The 21,300-nt window shown below is 40.3% G+C and overlaps 1 protein-coding gene across 5 annotated transcripts in view; it reads right to left on the minus strand.

Moving 5' to 3' along the window:
• LOC149192225 (histone acetyltransferase GCN5-like) overlaps window positions 1-21,300 on the minus strand; it is a 427,304-nt gene that overhangs the window by 259,784 nt on the left and 146,220 nt on the right. The window lies entirely within an intron of this gene.

Consider the following 21,300-nt stretch of genomic DNA (forward strand, 5'->3'; position numbering starts at 1 on the left):
AAAGCCTGATAATTACAGGATCAATGACTGGAAATGGATCCTTGCTAAAATCGAATCCAAACTGAAACATTGGAGTTTCAAGTGGCTTTCCAGGGCAGGTAGGCTAGTGTTAATTAAATCTGTTCTGATGGCAGTTCCAGTCTATTGGGCTAGTTTGGCATGGGTTCCAAAAGGAATCATATCCTCAATTGACAAATTATGCAGCAGGTTTTTTTGGGCGGGGTCCAAGTTAAAGAAAGTTACCCCTTGGATTGCTTGGGATAAAGTGGCACGACCTAAAGAGTGGGGAGGTTGGGGTATAAAAAATCTTGCATGCTTCTCCCAATCTCTAGCAACAAAGCTCGCCTGGAGGCTCATTTCTTTTGAGAACCTGTGGTCCTCTGTCACTAAAAGAAAATATATTGATCCTCTATCAACACTAGATTGGATCAGACTGCCGCAAAAGACTTCCAAAAACTCCTCGATGGTTTGGAAGGCTGTGGTTGCTTCTGTCAAAGTTATTGAGAAGGGTTTGGCATGGAGTGTGGGGGATGGAACCCAGATCAGGCTAGGTAGAGACCCCTGGATAGGATGTACCGAGAGTTTTTCTCTGTCTCAGGGTCTAGTTTCGGCTTTAAAAGATAGGGGACTCTACACTTTAAATCAGGTGGCTGATCCCCGGGTTTCCACCATATGGAGTCAAGGGTGGATTCAGGGAAGAGATCTGCACTTGGATGAAGAATGGCTGGAGGAATGGGACAGTTATAGAAGGGACCTGTTAGCGCTTGAAATTTCACCTCAGGCTGAGAAAGGCAAACTCCAAGGCAACATCAAACCACTTAGCCTCGTAGCTAGCCCTACGGGGTGGGAGAGGGCTCTCTCCGGTCTATCTCGGCAAAGATCTTCAACAGGCAGAGATAACCAATAAAGAACACTGATTTTAGGCTAGTAAACTGATAAAAAGGTTTGATTTGGGATTTTTAGGGTTTTGGTGGAAAATCGGGGAAAGGCAATTTTGGGTGCGGGGATTGGACACAGTTTTTGCAGGGGGTTCTTTGGGGCAAGGTAGGAGACTGTATTGATGCCTTTGAAAGAGTCAGATGGGCAAGAATGACTGGTGAGGAGCTAAGGAGAGCAAGTAAACACCTTGAGTTCTCCTTAAACAGATGAAAACATTGATATTAAGCAAACTTAAAAGCAGAGCATGGCAATCATGAATTCTACTTTAACACTTCATTTGCCTAATTTGCAGAAGGAAAAGTAAGAAGATGATTCACATAACAAACTTACAAGTACAAAGAGAAACACACCATCAATACATGTAACCACAGGAATCCCAAAAAGGACTGCAAAACCCTGGTCTTTCTTCCTTTGCCAAAATTGCAGAGATACAATGAGTAATACAATAGAAGCTTTCTCCCTCAAGAGTCCAACCATGAAAATGACCAAGAAAGTACATAATATAGGCAATCTAACATCTTTCCTTGCCTCTAGGGGTCGAGCTCACTATCCTAGGAGCTGTTTCAACCAATTCCAAACTGAGCACTAAAATCTAGGCAGTCAAAACAACTTGCCTCTATAAGCTAGGAAACCAATTCATTCATTAAATTTTTGCCTATTTCATGAATGAATCTTCTAGAAGAGATAAATAAGTGTCAAAGTATCATAAAATTACATCATTTACATCAAGGAGGATCAAAATCCACTCCAAAAAGTCAAACCTAGTCAAAACTGCGTTTTGCTGAGCTGTAGGTGCATTTCTGGAAAAATAGCCTGATGCGTAGCGCCCTAAATCTCAACGCGTAGCGCGCCTTTGGGCCTGCTTTTGAGGCACTTCCCGGAGTCCAAATGAGGCAAAAGTGGGCTTGTTGGAAAGGTCTGGATGTCTACTTTCCAACCCAAGTGGAATTTCTAAATTTGGTGACCATTTGCCCCTCCAAAATTGCAATCTCCCAAGACTGCTTCCTGTGTGTCAAAAAGGTGGCAGAAAGTCATTTTTTGCTTTTTTTTGACCTTCTGGAGGCTCAAAACTTGGTGAAATTTCTTGGCAATTACTGAGCAAGTGTATTTTTGCATGACAAATCCAAAAATGCTGAGTTTTCATGAAATGGAGTTGCCCATCTTCAAGGTAGCGCGCGGCGCGCTACGCGTTGGGGAGGAAAACCTGTTTTTTGCCCAAAAAATTCACAAACGACCAAAAATGCTCAAAATTTTTTTGAAATTTGTGCAGAAGATAATCATTTAGCACCATGCTCCTTCAAGGAAGCCTCAGCCAAGATGTGGAGGGGATCGGGCCTTTTTCTTCGTTTTAGTGCCTTGGCCAACCGTCCTTTGAGCACCTTCATTTTTGCCTTACATACGTGCATTCGAGCCCAATAATGGTTTTTCATGTTCCGGAGCATGTCCTTATCTTTGTTAGCCTTGGCCAACAACCTCTCCAAATGAGCATTGACCTGGAGAAGCATAGCTTCTCGCTCAATGGGTACCAAATCACCGGGTCTCTTATGAGCCAAGTTGCGGTCTTCATGGATCCTCCGCAACTCATCAATAGTGTGTTCATCTTCTAGTTGCTTGTTGCGCTGCTCTAAGTAGGTGATTGTCCAATTTGCCATTTCCAACCTTTGCTGCAACGAGTCATTTTTAGCCCTTAGTTGCTGGATGATCTCCTTTGGCTCTAGGCTAGGAGAACTGATATCGAGGTCAACAACATCTATGCCTGGATCACCTGATGGCCCCTCATCAATCTTGGGCTGCTTGCCTCTCTCTTGTACCTGTGCTGCTGTCGGAAACGAGGCCCCTTCCACCTGGTGTGGAGATAACACTCGCGGTGCTGATGAAGAAGGCGAGACCCCTTCCACCTGATGTGGAGAAAATACTCGCCAAGCTGATGCAAATAAGGCCCTGTGGCCTCTCTAATATGTGATCAATGAAGGGGAGCTGACATGTCTGAGCTCAGGGATGTCATACTGCTGTGAAGGTCCTCCCTCCTCATGAACAACCTCAGGGGGTGGCTGTGGCACTGTGAAGAAATCTCGAGAGATGAAATCCTCCCACGGAATACCCTGCAGTGCCAACTGATGCATGACCACAATCTTGATCAAAGCATAATGGTAGATGCTCCTGTGTTGCTGTGCTGGGCTCTTTCTCTGCACCAAGGGCACCATCCTCTCAATATTCCGGCACATGAAGAAAGGAATGTTCATCATCCGTACCCGTGTGAAATGCATCAACAAGCGGATATGGTACGAATACAAACGTGAAAATCTGCCCTCACAGGTGAAATAACGAATGATGACCCTCATCAAGGGTGCATACTCATCTCTCAAGAATCTGAAAGGAAATACACCAGTCATGTGCCTCATATATACAGGTTTAATGTAGGGCTCATACTGAAATTTGTCTAACAGCTGGCGCTTGTTCCATTCTTCTCCAGCATTGGGTATCCCTGTTGCTTGAGCAACCATCTCAGGTGACAATGTAAAATCCACCCCTGCAAGATTCACATGTCCGTTGTGCAAATGTAATACAAACAAGCGGACCAATTCCCTGTGGTGCTGAATTTGAGAAATTCTTTCGCAATATTCATAGCATGCTTGATGACGGAAACATGTGACTGCAAGTGGACAAGCTTGCAAATAGGCCAAAGAGGTGGGCTCCTCTCTCACGTGCTGACCACCCTTACCACCCCTGTGAGGCCTCCTTGGCACCTCAACCTCCGGTGTTGACTCACGGTCATCACTTTGCTCATAGTCTGTTTCGGTTTCTGACATGGTTTCAAGAACAAAATGGCTGAAATGTACTGCTGCTTCTGCTCAAATGACCTGCTGTTTTGACTGTTTGAATGCTGCTCCAAGGGGACAAAAAACACAAGGGAGATGTTAGGGAGGGGGGCTTTTGAGGGGATTTAGGGAAAATATATAAAAAAGGGAATGTAGGGGAGAAATTATGACACATACACCATCACATAATCATAGTTTGCAGGGGTTTGATAGGAGGTAGAGTTTAGGGAGATTTTATTGAATTTTAGGGATAGGTAGGGTTTTAGGGCTTTTGATTTTTTGTTAGGGAAATTAGGTGAAGATGACAAGGGAGGTGATAATGGGAATGTGGGGAAATGAGGGATTGAGAAAGAATGACCTTGGGCAACAAACTCAAAACCCTAGCTTCACTTGCAATTTGAAATTTTTAACATGATACATATGATTTTCTTCATGCTTCACACTTGCTGGTATTTGACACATTTTCCATGCTCATTTTCTTTAGGCAAGCAAAAAATATTGATGATTGGAGGCCTACCTGTAAAACTTAGGAGATTTGAGGTCGTTTTGAAGCTTCACTGGCGGTTTCTGTAGGTGAAAACCCAACGCGTAGCGCGCGGGTCCTGACACGTAGCACGCGCCCAACGCGTAGCGCCCGACCAAATCTTCCACTGCAGAGTGTGCCCTGACGCGTAGCGCGCACCCAACGCGTAGCGCGCAGGTGTTGTCGCTCGATTCGCCCAGTTTCACACTAAATCGCCTTTCACACTTGCTCTTGGAGTCTTGGAGGCAAATGAATTGCAAAATGAGGAGAGAGGGGCTTTTATAAGCTTGATTTAAATTTATTTCCCCTCAAACCCACTTTATAATGTTTATAAAATGACACTTTTTAAAACTAATTGCTGCTGACTTGTGGTTTCCTTTTTGTCATGAAATTGGTTGACATGATGCTTTTTCTTAAAAAAATTTGCAGGGATAGCTTCTGAGGAGTCTTGGCAAAGGAGACCAAGGCCGCATGCCAACTTCTGGAGAATTTGAATTTTTACAAATTTTTACAAAAAATGAGAAAATGACCTTGCCTTCAAAAACAGGGTTTTTGAACTCAAAGTAAAAATTAGCTGTACAATATGAAATCTTCTGAAGTGGTGCTTTGCTGGACATCCCTCTAGCCTGCTGGGCATTTATTGACCTTAAAGACATGACCTCAAAAGACAAAATTGGACTAAACCCTAAACCTAGGACCTTGACTTCAAGACAAAACCAATGACCCTGTAAAGAATTTTATTGACTGAAACATACTGGATCCAGCAGTGCCAAGAGGGGAATAAAGACACAAGCTCCTCCATTAGGGTTATGGCATGCCTAATGGAATGCAATAAGATGACACTGATGAGACACCTACTTATGCAAATGCAAAGAGCTTTGATCGCTGGTGGAGGGCTACTAGACCAACTCTAACAGGACCTACTCAACTCATCAGTGAGGCTCTCTGACTCCCCAGATGAACTCAGATGGGTCTTTGCCCAGAATGCTCTTTACTCTCCAAAGATGGGTTATAAATGGTTGATGTCTCAAAATGGATGGGAGAATCCGGCATGGTGGGCTAAACCGCTTTGGAAGTTAAAAGGGCCAGCAAAAACAAGACTGTTCTTCTGGTGTGTCCTGCTACAGAAAGTTCCCACTTGGGATTTTCTTCAAAGAAGAGGAAGGATTGGTCCTGGCTGGTGCCCCCTCTGCAAAAATAGTTACGAAACAGTACAACACCTGTTCCTTTTATGCCCCTTTAACACTAGTCTATGGCCGAAATGCTAAGGTTGCTCAAAATTCCTTTAAGGTGGGAAGGGCAGGGAGTCTTGGAAGCTTGGCAGAGGTGGTGGCAAGAAGCTTCAAACGACAGAGAGAGATCCATCCCGCTTCTCATAACTTGGGGGACCTGGCTTGCCAGGAATCAGGTCATTTTTAAGGACATTATCTTCCCGATTGGAAGACTGGCTGCAGAAGGAGTTGTTATTTATGATAGTATCCCTTTTCCGCAAGCTCCTCCTACTACCAGAGCTGTTTGTCAAGAATCTATTAGATATTCAACTCCGTGGGCTTATTTTGACGGGGCCTCTGACATTAATGGACGTTGCGGGGCTGGTCTGATTATACATTTATCAAAGGAAAAGCTTGTTAAAGCATCTGTTGGTCTTGGTCAGGGATCCAATAACTTTGCTAAACTGAAAGAATTACACTATCTCCTATGTCGGCTTATCCTTAGAAATGTGAGAGCAATCCAGATTTTTGGGGATTCAATGAACATTGTCAAATGGTTTAATGGGACTCAACATTGCAGGAATTTCATTTTGCATCCTCTACTTAAAGAAATTTCTCGACTTAAATGTCGTTTCACGGAGATATCTCTTTGCCATATCTACAGGGAAAGGAACCACGTTGTTGATCGCCTATCTAAAGAGCAAGATATGGGGTCATGGACAGCTATGGAGAAAGAAAATGGGGTGCTTCGACCACTCGAACAACCCATTTTTGTTTAAAATTTTGACTTCTAGAAAACTGTTCTTGTTATTGTACATATTAGGAATTGATTTTTTTGTCATTGCTGCAAATTTTGAAGAACTTCTTCAGGGTACCAAGGCTGTTTTCCTCTAAAAGGAGGTCCTGGCTCTCTGTTTTAAATCAATGTTTTTTGTTTTTCTTTGTTCGAGAATCCGTATAGTGTTTACTGTGGATTCTCTGAGCTTTTTGGTCGCCTCGTTGTCTTCTCAAACTCGGTGTCTGTTTTACTACACATCTCTTCTTCGGGCGTTTATCCTTTAAAGGATTCGGGGAGGTGTGCAAGGACAGGACTGGTCTGTTGGCTTGGTTTGATGGTGGGACTGTTGTGCAAATACTCTGTTTTCAAGTATTTTCAAACAGTTGTGACTGCTTTTTCCCTTTTAATGGGAGAAAAACGAGTCTTACAGAAATGCTCAGCATATGCTTTGTAACTTTCTATATATAATAGATGGTTCGATTTTTTCCTGTGGAAACAAAAAAAAAAAAAAAAGAATCGATGTAGGATGATTACAAATGAGAATGTGGGTCCTGTATATATAGCCAAGTTAGTACCCTCTCACGAACAAGCATGTCTCTAAAACATGCCTTTTCATTATTAACTAACTAACCATTAGTTAACTTACTTATTATTTATTATTATATTTATATTATTATGATTATTACTTATTATCTATTTTTATCTACTTTTTACATCATTTATGTTCATAACAGGGATAAGAGCATGATGCGTAAGATGTAGCAGTGGTTCCCCCTTAAGGTGGGGCAGTTCATCGCCCACCATGGGTTGGGACAATCATGGGTTACTTGATGATGAGAGGAGCACTCACAGGGGCCCTAGGAACCAGGGTGATGGCCATAATGATAAAAGGTAGAGCTCATGTTTAGCTTTTGCCCACGTGCTAGATTTTATTATTCCAGCCATCTTTTGCATTTTGTGGTACATTTCCTATGTATGTGGCCATATCATGCTTTTATCTTTCTTTTTAGCTACATCAACCTTTGGGGCATCATTTCAAGCCTGAACCAAGGAGTTGACAAGGGAAGGGGGAGGCTAACACCTTGTGGACCCAGATGGAGAAAATGTGAAAAGGGCTTGTAATGAGCGAAGGGGAGTGAGATAGATGGTATCAAGAAGCAGGACCACACAACCAAAATCAGGGTTTCCCATGTAATGCCACTCCTACAGCTAGTAGCTAATAAAGGAGATCCCACAGTACTAGGATATAAGATTAACCCCCAAGTTGAGGTAAAGGAACATGAGGACAGTCAAAACCTTTCTTTCCGCAAGTTCCACCCACTAATCCATGTCCAAGTGTGCCTAAGAAGAGCAAGCATGACACCCAATTACATAAAGAAAAACCATACCTTCGGGGTTGGAAGGCCCACCTTCAAACATACGTCATGACAGATGAACAAGGGCACACAATGGTTGGCTCATGTGGAGGAGAATAGTAGCACATCAAGATATTAAGTGGTTGCAAGGCGCTGCTCGCTGCAGACTGAAGACAAATCTAGGAGAAATTTTCTCCTATAGTGGTCACCCACAGGTGGTGGGTAACAGTCCTAAAATAAAAGCTACAGATATAATACATGGTCCACTTTTCACCTACAAAGTCCCATCATTTCCTCCCTACTTATAGGAAGTTGTCCCCATTTTTCTTTGCTCAAAGGTTGATTAGGAACCATTTCACTTGTGGCCAACCATTTTCATCAAACTTGGCAGAAAATCTGGCATGGTTTCCTCTAGGTACATCGAGACCTCTTCCTCAAGATGTGAAGGTTCATAAGTTTGAGTTGACAGAAATTGACAAAATCATAAATACCAAGTAGTGGTAGGAAAACCAACCAAAAGGCATTGGAAGTTCCCACTTGTTGAGTGACTGAGTATGGCCCATACCAGATCAGTTTGAACTTTGAACCTACATTTTTACTAGTTTTGAACATCTACTTATGCAAGTGAAAGCTTTCTCACCAACCTAAAACAATGTAAGTACCAAATGTCATCATGAAATGTCGTCATGAAAGACATGATTGGTGACAGAAGAGAAACTAGAATCTCATAACATGAAAGGGTTTGGAAACCATGGCAAACTTCAAAAGAAGGGCACCTGATAAAAGGGTTCCTCATATAGTTACAATGTGTGCTTGTAACATGAGCATGGCTAGGAATCATGACACACATAAGGGAATTTGTGTAAGGTAACAAGTTTCAAAACATAGTAGAGTAAAGGCACATACAGAAAGGAAGTAACTATGAAAAAATAGCATAGGAAGAAGGGATAAGTCAATAATTTCTACCATTTTTAAAAGTTCAAAATTATTATAAAAATTCAAACAAAATGAGGAATATTAATATTTGTGCTTCATGGTTAACTCTGACACTATAACATGGCATGTGCTTCAATTTGATACATGGAATGATCTTGTATTTCTCATCTTTGTTCAATCCTGGCAAGCGACTTTCAACCCAAAAGGATCACAATCAGGCTCACTACCCTCATTGACAAGAATTCTCGGCCCCGCCTATGAATATGCATTTATTTGTTGATACCATGAGGTTCAAAAAGTGTTAAAATATGCAACTAGGGCCAAATTCCACTTTGGGAAGCTCATTTAAAGAAGATAATTGTGGCATTAAATTCCTCTTTTCAAGAGGACCAAAATTGACCTGAAGATCGCTAAATTTGGACAAGGAGAAATATGTTTTTGGAATCAAGCCCACACATGTGCAATTTGTCAAGGTCGGCTTGGCGTTAATTAGACAATTTGAACCCCCTTCATCTCATATAAATAAAGGAGACCCTCAACCTCATTTGACACATCCAAGTGCATTATTTCATGAGGAATTCTCATCTGAAGTTGGCCACAGCCCTAGGAGACTAAGCAAGGAAGACGAAGAGCTTGTTCTGGGTTATTTTTGTCTCATATGCAGGTTTGAGCCATTGTAGGAGAAGGTTGCATCCTTAAGGAGGACTTATGGGCTGGTTTAGAAGTGATTTCGTAACTGTTTTATGTGGCAAACCTTCCCTACAGTAGGCCGCACTTGTGGAGGGTACCTTCAGCTAGGTCGCAGGCCTTATTCCTCTTGTTTGATGGCCAAGAACATACAGCAGGGAGTCGCAAGTCTGAGGTGCTTGAACATAGAAGGACTTGGGGCAGTTAAGAGGCGTAGAAGGAGGCTGGACAGCAACAAGTTGGAGTAGCTTGCCTAGGAAGGAGGGTTGCAGCTATTGGCACAAGATTTGGGCAATCTAGGCTCTTTGATTGCAAGCCCTAATTGTAGAGCTTTGATCGCAAAGTTCCTCATCACATTGACTGCTCAGTATTGGACTATTTTGGGTTCATTATAACCAGCAAAGGAGGCCGCAAATTGAACTAGGATCGAGGTTGCTTTGACTATCGTTGACAACTGGTTAGGGCAGAGTTTGTCTGTTGTTGTCTGAAGGAAGAATTGCAAACTTGACTGCGTTATTTCTTTGACATTTGGACAGTGGTATCGATCATCATATTGGCAAGTCAATTTTGACTTTGATTGTACTCTCTCTCTCTCTTTCTTTGCTAAACATTTGATATTAATAATAAGCAGGATTGATCAAGGGCTTCCCCTTATTGGGCTTTTTCCCTGGCTTGAGCCAATTCTTGTGTTCCCTTGTCTTTTGCATCTATTGCTTATGTTCTTTCTTCAGTTACTGTCAATGTGATAATGGTTTATGTGATTGCTAATAAAAGAAATGGAATTGTAATTGGGCTAATATGGAACATCGAAGTAATTGTCTTAACTTTAAGCAAAGAACATGTTAACTAAAATTATCCATGACGGCCAACAAAATTCCTTCAATGCTAATCTAAGGTTTTTTGTGGAGGTGGACTAAAGTAGAAGCTTCCACCTCACAATTCTATGTGCATTGTGGATAAAATTCCATAGCAGAAGGTTAGATGCTTGAATTTACCAAATGAATTCTTTGGTTGCTAGGCTTAGGATCATTTCATTAGAGACTTTCCTCATTGTAAACAGAGGATAGGGAGCTTCAACAAGTGGGGTCATGCAATACATTCTTGTAGCTTAAGGGGATGGGCTAGGTCATATTTTGATGGCTTCATGTTAGGATGTTAATGGTAGTGTGCTTCAACGACTTTAGGACATGGAGGTGTTGGTGGTTCCTTTGGGGGTTCACATTAGGGCTCTTCCCTAAACCCTAGTGGTCTAGTGATGTGACCAATGACTTGGATTAGCAATTCTTCATTGGTTGAGAATCCTTGACAAAGATGGATTCCTAACCCTATGGTTCTCGGTGTTTCAAGTAGGCTTGAGACAAATAACATGTGGATAAGTGTAAGTTGGTAGGTGTAGTCCAACAAGTAGAAGGAATTTCTTCCCTCACTTAGGTGGACAAGCTAGGGAGGGCATTGAGTCCTAAGCCACATGTTAAATCTAACAAAAATGCCATTCTTCACTCACCTAACAAACAAACCACCCCTTCGAAGCATTTTGCATCAAGTAACCAATTTAGTGGCTTAGGTCTTTAATGTCAAAGACAGGGGAGGATATAGATGTTTACAATAAAGATTGCACGATGAAGATTGTTGGAAATATTGTTTAAATACCTAGTTTTTTTTATGCCTAGTTTGCATACTCTATCTTTGAAGGCCTTTAACTCTAAAGACCTAGCTCAAATGGGAGCACAGGATATATAGTTGAAAAGCTCATTCTGAGACCTTTCCAACTTATATGACATTCCCTCTAACTCCATAGAAACAAAGAGATATGAAAGATTCTGTCAGGTTGGCCCAGCCAAAAAGCACAGGTCAACCCAACAAGTTTTCCAAGTCAGCCCCATAAGTGAACGTAGAAACACTGTAAATAAAGGATACATGAGTCCATTTGAAGATCATCCAAGCAAGAAGAAATCTAAGGTGCACAAGAGAAGATGGGGAGCACTCTCTGGATTTTAAAGGAAGAGTAAAAATGTGATTTGTGGAGTGAACAATTCCTTCTAGCATTTATGCTATAACTTTTCTTCAAGATGCTTTATATTGCGAAATTTGTTAATTTTTTAGTGTTCTATGCTTAGCACAATCACTTATTTCATTTTTTTCTTCAATTAGTAATCAATTTATCCAATATAATTCAATCTTCTAGTGACAATAAGCAATTGTAGATAGAACAGAAAATCTGAGGCACAATAGAAGACAGCCAAGAACAAGAGAGACATAGTATTTGGTCAAAGACCAAGGAAAACCCCCACAAGGGGAAAAGTTGAAAACCCTTCCAAAAAATCTTCTATTAGATTGTCATCAAATGTTCAGCAAAGAGATACAATGTTTCAATTCATAAACAATGAGTCAAAGTCAAACCTTTGACTATCCAAAGTCAACCAACCAATTTTCAATCAAAGATGAGCCCAAAAGTCAAATTTGGTCAACAAGTCAAATCTGCAATTCTGGTCAAAATCAACAGCAGCATCAACAGCCCTAATCAGTCAACGGTCAATGGTCAACAGTCCTCCAAATCAGTTTGTCAACAGTCAAAAGATGTGGCCTTCTTTGCTGGTCAAATTCAAGTCAAAACAATCCCAAAACAATGCCTCCAAATCTAGTCAAACTCAAACTTTGACATCTGCAATTTCACTCAACGCTTGTCAATGTGCCCTGAAAGAGTTCGGTCAACCTCCCAATCAACTTGGCCTTCCAAACAGATCAGAAAATCAGAGTCAAACCAAGCTCCAATTCCAAAAAGTCAACGCTGGTCAAAGTCCCAAAACAGAAGATAAATCTGGCCAACAAAAAAGCCCTCTCTCCTTCACACATGTGAAGATGAACCTGCAATTTCAGAGTTGCACGAACCATTCCAAGAGAAGAATGATTTGTGTGATGATGCTCCAAATTGATGTGGCATGTGGTCTATTTATATGTCCCAAGGGGTCGAATTAGCTTGCCTAGGTTGACTTGTACTTTTGTGCACATGTGGGTTTCACCTTAAAAATAATATTTTTCCTTGACCGAATTAAATTCTTCCAAGGGCTAAGAGGGGCTTCTCTGGGTGAGGTAGGCTTCCCAATGGAGGGAATTTCTCCCTGAGTTGCCAAATTTCAACAGAATTTTGAGGAGATGCAAGCGAGATCTTTATGTACCTCAGGTAAAAATTTCATACTTTAGTTTGCTATAATTTCAGAGAGATACCCTGTGGAACTTAGGGTTCCTAAATAGTCCTGAAATCAGTTTCGAAGATGTCAATTTGGCATTTTCACCATGACTTATTTTTTGGGATAGGATAGACTATGAAATTTTCATAAACCAGTGGAGACATAGCAGTACCTCAAGTAAAAAATTTAGACATTGATTCACTATACTTTCAAAGATATGCCTTGTGGATGTTAGGGTTTCTGAATGACCCTAAAATCAATTTCAAACAAGTGAGCTTAGAATTTTTGTTGTAACCTATTTTCTAGAACTTCTCATATTGTGAAATTTTAGGGATCTAAGGAAACATACAGATGTGCCTTAGGTAAAAATTTCAAAATCAAATTTGCAAAACTGGATGTGACATGTTTTACATGTCCGTTATTGGGAAGAGGCCAATAACGACAAGTTTTGGGAGAAGTAGACCTAGTGAAGGCAGAAGCAACGAGTAGACCCAGTGAAGGCAGAGCATCAAGCAGACTTGGTGAAGGCAAAAGCAGCTAGCAAACCTAGCAAAAGCAAAAGTAGCAAGCAGACTTGGTGAAGTAGGTTGATATCTACAAATAATTGTAGAAGTGGAGATTGGTGTCTCCAGTTGGTTGGTGCCTATGAATAATTGTAGTGGTGGCGATTGGGATCTCCAGTAGGTTGGTGGCTAGAAATATTTGCAGCAGTGGGGATTGGTGTCTCCAGTAGGCTGGTTCCTACAAATATTTGTAACAGTAGGTTGGTGCCTACAAAGAATTATAAGAAGTTTTATAGTTTTCTCCCGAAAGGCTTTCCACGTAAATCTTGTGTTCCATTTTCTGCAGTTGAAAGATATCATATGTGGCTGTTTTCTTATGGTTCATGAATGTTTAAATATGTAAAAATTGTCTTACACTGATTCAACCACCACTCTTAGTATAAGTATGCTCAATAGGTTAGGTGGTATTTTGGTGGCTTCAAGTTACGGTGTTAATGGTAGTGGTCCTTCAACAACTTTAGGATATCAAGGTGTTGGTGATTCCTTTAGGGGTTCATGTTAGGGATCTTCCCTAAACCCTAGTGGTCTAGTGTTGTAACCAATGACATGGCTTAGTAGTTCCTCATTGGCTGGGAATCCTTGACAAGGATGGAGTTCTAACCCTATGGTTCCTAGTGTTCAAGTAGACTTGAGACAAACAACATGGAGATAAATGTAGGTTGGTAGGTGAAATCCAATAAGTAGAAGGAAGCTTCTTCCCTCACTTAGGTGGATGGGCTAGGGAGTTCCTTGAGTCCTAAGCCACATGTTAAATCTAACAAAGATGCCATTGCTCATTCACCTAACAAACAAACCCTCTCTTTGGAGGTTTTTGCGATAGGTAACCAATTTAGTGGCTTAGGTATTCATCTCCCTTTGGAATTAAGCTATCATTATTATCCTGTAATATGAGAGAGATGATAATTCCTAGTAGCAAGCATATTGTTCATGGTGTGCTGCAAGGAACCAAACTAGATATGGTATTCCTTTAGGAAGTCAAATCAACTAGTTTCGAGCTTCCTAACATAATGAGTTATTGTTGGAATGGCCCTTTTGCTAGAAAATCAAAAAGGCAGAAAATATTTTCTTATATTGATAATTACTTGTGATTTATTTTGTCTTATTTAGCTCTTCTTTTATCTTCTTTATGTCTTCTTTTATCTTCACATCATCAAGCAACTATCAAAACATAAAAGCATGAAGATCAAAACAACAAGGACACAAGATGTAGGCTCACAGCCAGGGAAAAACCCCTCTTCTAGGGTAAAACCCAAAAACTACTTCTCTTCTTTCATGAACCAGATCAAATGAGACAACCAAGACCTAAGACCAAGACATAGACTCCTTCCATCCATCAAGTCAGGCTCCCATGTAAACAAGTCAAACTTTAGTTCATTCCTCCATCAGTCAACACAAGTATGCTCCTCAAAAATGAGTCAATTTGTCTTGCAATTCTGAAGCTCGAGCTGCACCTTCGGCCCTGCAATATTGCTCTATTTCCTTCGCATGTGTGGCAGAATCTTGGCTCCCAAAGATCTCTTCCTACTTTGCTATGATTATTCCTTCATTGTGATGAGAAAGACTTCTATTTTGGACATCCTCACACTTCCCTCTTCACCTAACAATTGCAGATCAAATACAGTCTTGAATCTCCTCCTCAATACGTCGAATGTATGAGTATAAATAATAGTTCAAAGCTCCTTTAATAGGTTGACATGAAGAATAGGGCATGTCGACTTGATCGTGGAGCATTTTTTGACTAATTTACATAAAATAATCTTCGTTTTTTCTTTTTGCCACAATGAGCGCAAGATAGGTCTAGAATGTAATGACTCAAGATACAAACCTAGAAGATTTCAACAGAGGCTTGACCTAGAAAACAAATACATAGAGCATGAAACCCATGCTCATAAAAATAAAATAAAAAATTATAATAATTTTCTTTTTCTTTCCTTTTCACAAATATATTACATCATGACTCAAATAAAATTATGAAGACTGGTACTAGTTACATTTCTCAACACCCTTCTAGGCTACAAAACATCTTTAGGGTAATGGGTAGTGGTGGTTACCTTTTCACCTTATCTACAAAGCTTTGTAATGGACCACGGTACGGACCTGTTACTGCAAAATCAAGCACCTTAGTGCAAAGCCTCACTAAGTTGTTTAAGAAAAGTGTAACTAGGTTCAGTCTTCATAATGACTTGTAATTACGACTGATGTAATAAAAGAGAATAAATTCATTTTGTATGTCTTGCTACATGGGTTTCATGAGCAAGAAGTGTCATAGGTCAAAAGACTTCTTCTTGATGTCCTTAGGATTTATTAATATGTCAAAGAGTCAAGTCATGTATGAAGGAGTTCTTCATGAGCCTATGTAAAATGTATTCAAGCCTAAAGCAGCCCTCCAAGACCAAGCTCAATCCTCCAGCTATAAGCACAAAGAAGTCTGCAAGAAAAACGAGAAGGAGATCATCATGTCAGCCTCAAAATTAATTAAATAGCAAAAATGGCAGTCATGTCAGCTTAGAGAAAAAGACACAACGGTTCATTTGTGAAGTCAGCTCAAATATAGAGACAAACCACTATAAATACCCTATCAAGGTCAACGCAAAAGGTAGAAGATAATCTTCAAATTGTCTGCATCCTCGGATGGGTATAAGGTGCAGAGCTTTGGACAAGTATCTCTGTGTTTCGGATGGGCACCACAGAGATAACATTTCGGCCTCCACACAGAACTCGCATTTCTCTAAAACATTCGGATGGGTATAAGGTTTGAAATCCACAGTACAGGAAGGCAGAACAGAGCTCGGATGCCTCTACGATTTCATAGGTAATTACAGTCACTGTACCTCGCAAATCTCTGAGATTTCGTTTAAGTATTCCAGTCATCAAGCTCGGGTGATCTTGGTAAATTCTCAGTGGATATCACAATGGAAAAGGACTCGGACCTGCCTCCTAGCAGCCTCGGCATACATGTATCTCAGTAAACATTCTAGATGCAGTCACATATTTGGTGATCACTATCTCAACATATTTAGTCACAGTCTTGGTATCTTCATGATAAAGAGGATCTCTATGATACATTCTCAACATACATTCTAGACGTGATTTTGATCCAAACATAGATGTAATCATGATAGTTATAAGATCATGATCTTAATATCGATACAACTCTCATATCTCAGTATGGAGAACTCATCGTCCTAATAAAGTATCTCGGTGATATCTCCCAATGATACAGCTATGATCTTAGTGCAGCCAAGTGCAACTATGGTGAAACAATCATGTTTTCAGTGGATCTAAGTTAGCTCTCAATCATGCATATGAAGACCTCATTGTCATGATGAAGACCTCAGTGAATTTGTAGCAATGGTGTTGCAACAGTGATAAAGATCAGGATGGTGCAGCGGTGATGACCTCAGTGGTGCAGCGAAGATAATGATCTCTGCAGTGACACGAAGAGGATTGATGGTTTGGTCTTGGAGTGGTGGAATAGGTCAAGGGTCATGGTCTTGGTATTCGTCAATTGGAATCTCTATAAGAAGAATTTGTGTGTGGGTTTTCCTCTCCAAGAGGGAGAGGTTTTGGCCCTAGCAGAAAGCCAAATATCTTGTGTTCTTGTCTCTTTGTTTTTGATAGCAGTTTGATGAAGCAAACACACACTCTAATAATAAGAAGAATATCTAGCTAAAGATAAAATTGAAAAATTACTTCACAAATTGTTATCATGGTAAGAAGAATCTCATCAATCCTGATTGCCCTAAATTCTTCAACATAAGCAACCTAGATTGAGTGCAACAATGGAAGCGTTACCACTATCCCCTCAGCAACAACGCCCTTCGTTTTAATGATGGACACAATCCACCACAAGGGAGGCTTCCCTAAGAGATCTTAAAGAGCAAGTAACCCAATTTAACTTGAGTTAAATGCCCCCTAAGGGTTCTACAACAAGATTTCACTCGAGAATAAGGATATAACATAAAGGTTTCAGGTGGATTAAGGCATAATTCCAAGAATGTAAGTTCAAGGGTTCCTATGGCTCAATCTCGGCGCTTAGGTCAAGCAATAAACGCTGAAATAAGTTCTCAAACACACACAATCAAGAAAATATACTTGGATGTTACAAATTAAAGTTTTACACTAGAAACTGCAGTAAGAAAAAAGTTCATAACAGCCCCAAAATCTATGATAAAGAAGTCTAAAATTAGGGCTAAATAAAGAGTAAACTATAAAATATATTACAACAAACTTTTTGTATTAAAAATAAATATAATAGCACAATAAAGATGTCAGCCTAAATTATGGCTGAAAAATGCATGTAAATTGAGACTTTTGTTGTTCCAATCAATTGCAAATAGATGCTAACCCTAGGGCAATGAAATCCAAGATAATTAACCCCAAAAATGTATGATTTTTCTATAAATAAACCCTAATTCCCAAGAATAAATAAAAGAAGAAAATAGTTAGTGTCTTAAAGGATTGGCACAAGGGATAAGACTAGTGTACTTCTCAACATTGGGCTAATCGAGTCTAGGAGTCAAATATGTGGAAGAAAAGAGATGGATGTGGATACAAAGAAATTAAGGGAGACGAACTAGTGTCCCTCAATCCTCTAACCCTTGCATCCTTCTATCTTCATGGAAGATTTAGAGGGAGGGAGCCAAACCTAGGTGACCTCAAGTAAACTTGATGAAAAATCTTGTGCAAGGGGATTTTAAAGCCATAAAACATAACAAAACTTTGATAAAAATTTTAATAAACCCTAATTCATCAACAAAAACAAGATTGGAAGAAGATAACTTACATTTGCATAGGACAACATCAAAGATCACAAATAATCATCCATGAGAGAGAACCATCCACAAAATATCATCCAAGAGAAGTTTTCTCTTAACTAGTGCTCCATAGCGCACAAGAGAGAAGAGACAAGTAGTTAGTACAATTTACAAATAAGTTGCAAGTGTCACAATGATCCATAGGTAAAATCGACACACTTATTTGTATGAGGGTAGCCAAGTCGATTTCACTAAATTTAGACTAAACTCCCTAAAATAATCCAAAATCCATGATATAAGGTGGATAGGTCACAAGTCGACCCCCAAAGATATCTAAATCAATGAAATAACATGAAAATGTACCTCAATTAACCCACATATTATGATAAATTCCCTCCAAGGGTGCCATCTTCATCCAAAGGGTGTGTCTCTCCATGAAATGTGCAATGAATAGATCCAAGGGGTGCATTTCATTCCAAAAGTCATGTATCCTCATCAAATGCTGGTTCCATATCATCAAGAAAAACCTCCTCAAGCCCATCGACATCCTCATGGGCACCCATGTCATCATTTAAGAGCATCAAATGGAAGGCATCATCATGCTCAGGCATGATGCCATTGTTGCATCAAAATCTAGCAATCCTTGTGAGAGGTGTCACACGGCAAGAGCCAGACTAAGACACAACAATGAGATCAATGCCACTGTCACCTTAGCACTCCACCTCCTACTCTTTAGTAAAATTTCACCACATGGAAAGCTTCCCAATATAGATCACCTAAGGGTATTCTAGGTTGATAGGTCAAGGTAATATTTTAGGAGGCTTGATCAAGGTACTTCTTACTTGGAACAAGGCACAATTCTTTGTAATAAGCAAAAGAATACCTATGAATAAGCCTAGGAAATTGGGCTTGTGACCTCGAGTTTCGAGATGTAGCTCAACAATGGCACATATAAACATAAAAGTATAGGGAAAAGGTTTTCTTTGAAAGATACAATCAACCAATGGTATGACAAACTTTCAAATAGCTCTAAGTTGAGCCTGTGTAGGATTAGGGATTTTTAAGGCCTAGAATTACCTAGGATTGATGACATTAGCCCTAGGGAGACATTTCTTAACATGCAATATGCTAGATTTTGAATTTGTAAAGTCAAGCGCAGTGTGAGAGTACCAAATTAGCTCCAACGTTCATGCCCTAATTGAATTCGTCCTTAACCCTAGCCCTAACGGCTTTTCTTGAAGGACCGAAAATATATAAAGAGAGAGAAAATATGAAGTTTTGAAGTTTTTGATCATCAAGATGGTTGCTAGTGCCTTTTCTCTACTAGCGTGATGGAGTCTTAGGATCATTGACTGTGGAAACATCAAATCTTGAAGGGAGTAAGGGGGAAACCCTAGTTTTCACTTCCTAACCCTAGCTATCATTATATGAGAGCAGAAACTCACTAGAAAAAGGCTCTCTAGGAGGTTTTCTAGGGAGTTCAAGGGTACAAGATTAAGCATGCAACAATCACCACGAATTTCATGAAAACATGTTCATTTAAACAAGGAAAATAGAAACTCTAGCAATTTTTCATTACATGCATAACAATAAAAGATATTCAACAAAAATATTCCCAACATATCCAAGAACATGCCTTCTTTCAATCCCAATATGACGTCTCCACAACAAAAATTGGTCTCCAATAGGCAAAATCTACATAAGATCACATCTCCACAAGTAGTGAAGTACAAAGAGCAAGTTGAGTCTCTTTAAGAGAGGTCGAAGTCCACAAAAGTGATGATGATAAAGTGAGAGAGGTGGTCCTCTACTTTTTTTATGGATGTGGTTCATAGACACCAGAAATCAGTGACCGCTACGTCCACAGAAACATTGTTCTGGAAAATCCCACCCGAAGGGATCACTTCCCGTCGTTCATTAACAGAGCCTAACCCCGAGAGCGTCGAGGAGATTTGACCCTAAGACCTCTCAATAGCAAGATGCTTTAACAACAAGAACTCAACCAATTGAGCTAACCCTTGGGGCTTAGGTGATCCTCTACTTATATGAGGTTTATCACCTCTAATTTATGACTAAATGCCCCTACACAAGTTTGATTTTTGAGTAGATATAAAGTAAAATTGGGTTACTAGCCAACCCACTACCTCGGTCTTCAACAACAAAATATGCAAAAATAAACCCACACGTGTGAGACGTAAGTCTCAAAAAGGGATGACAACATGCCCTTCTAGGGCTCCAAATGCTCCTTCAAGTCAATGGAAGGGTTGCAAACGTCTCCAAGCACCATGATTTCCTCAATTTAAGGAAAAGTCCTCAAATGAAGCCTTAAAGCATCTCCATGTGTCCAAGATCCAGCTATGGGTGTCATACGTCATCTCCATGGGTGTCAGGTAGACAACGTGATGCCCTTTCTCTCCAATGTTGGGGCTCCATCAAGTGCAACAAGCCCTCCTCAATAATCCTTGGAGATGACAATCCTCATTCGAGCTTTGGACCAAGGCATGCCCATCAAGTAGTGTCCAAGCTAGTCTGGGGGCATGTTGGGTCCACTAGTACATCATCAAGAATCCTCCATGTTAAGCAAGAGAAGCTCAACGTTCAGTCATCTAGGGCTGCTTTGGAATATCCATCAACTGCTCGAGTCAAAATGTCGAATGCTCTGCTATAAAGAGGGTACTTTGCATCTTCCAAATCATCATGCTCTCTAGGAGGGTAATGTGGCCTGGGTATCATGTCGAGTAGGGTGCCCTCAAGGCCTCAACTGTTTTGGACCACCAAGCAAAAGTATCTCAAACTCAAGTGAAAGCAACCATTCATTAGAGACTAAGATCATGAATGCATCTAAGTGGACAATACTTAAGTGTTAAGGGCATATAAATACTTCAAACGGGGATCACCTTCAAATACATAACTAGACCAAGTCCCATAAAACAGTTCCCTACCTTTGTAGGAGTGGCTAAAGTAGTCAACCTTATTAGGTGCTTCCAGCCCCCAATGGGAGGTGGTATTTCCAAAGGACTTGAACATAATCAATATACAAGGACAAGAAACAATCACTAGTGGCTCTCTGAGGAATTGGAGAGTCCTTATCTTAGGGCTTGAGGACAAGCATGTTTCTGGCCAAACTACCATATAATTGATCAAATTTTCACTCTCTGAGACATTAATGAGGAGGCTCATCATTCCTCTTTGAAGTTTTATAGTTGTTTTGTAGAATTCTGAAAAGGATTTGATAGAGTTCCGAGGGAGGCATTGTTCCTAAGACTCTGTGCCATTGGCATATCCGAGATCCTCCTGGCAGCCATTATGAAACTTTATGAGTCAGTTTTGGGATAGACCCATAAGGATATTCCCAGGAAAAGCATGTGCTTCCATAAAATGTCCCTGGATCATCTCAATCAACTGTCTAGAACATCTAGAAGTATCTGTCATATATTGTAAAGTGCTTAGAATCATGCTCATGCATCATACTAGGTAACACTCAACAAGACACTAAAATTAATTCCAAACTAAACAAACCGAAAAGGAAGTATTTTACTGCCCA

This window comes from Pinus tabuliformis, chromosome 2_2 (assembly GCF_031772625.1).
Source record: "Pinus tabuliformis cultivar Carrire ecotype Pingquan chromosome 2_2, CPIR1, whole genome shotgun sequence".
Taxonomy (NCBI): domain Eukaryota; kingdom Viridiplantae; phylum Streptophyta; class Pinopsida; order Pinales; family Pinaceae; genus Pinus; species Pinus tabuliformis.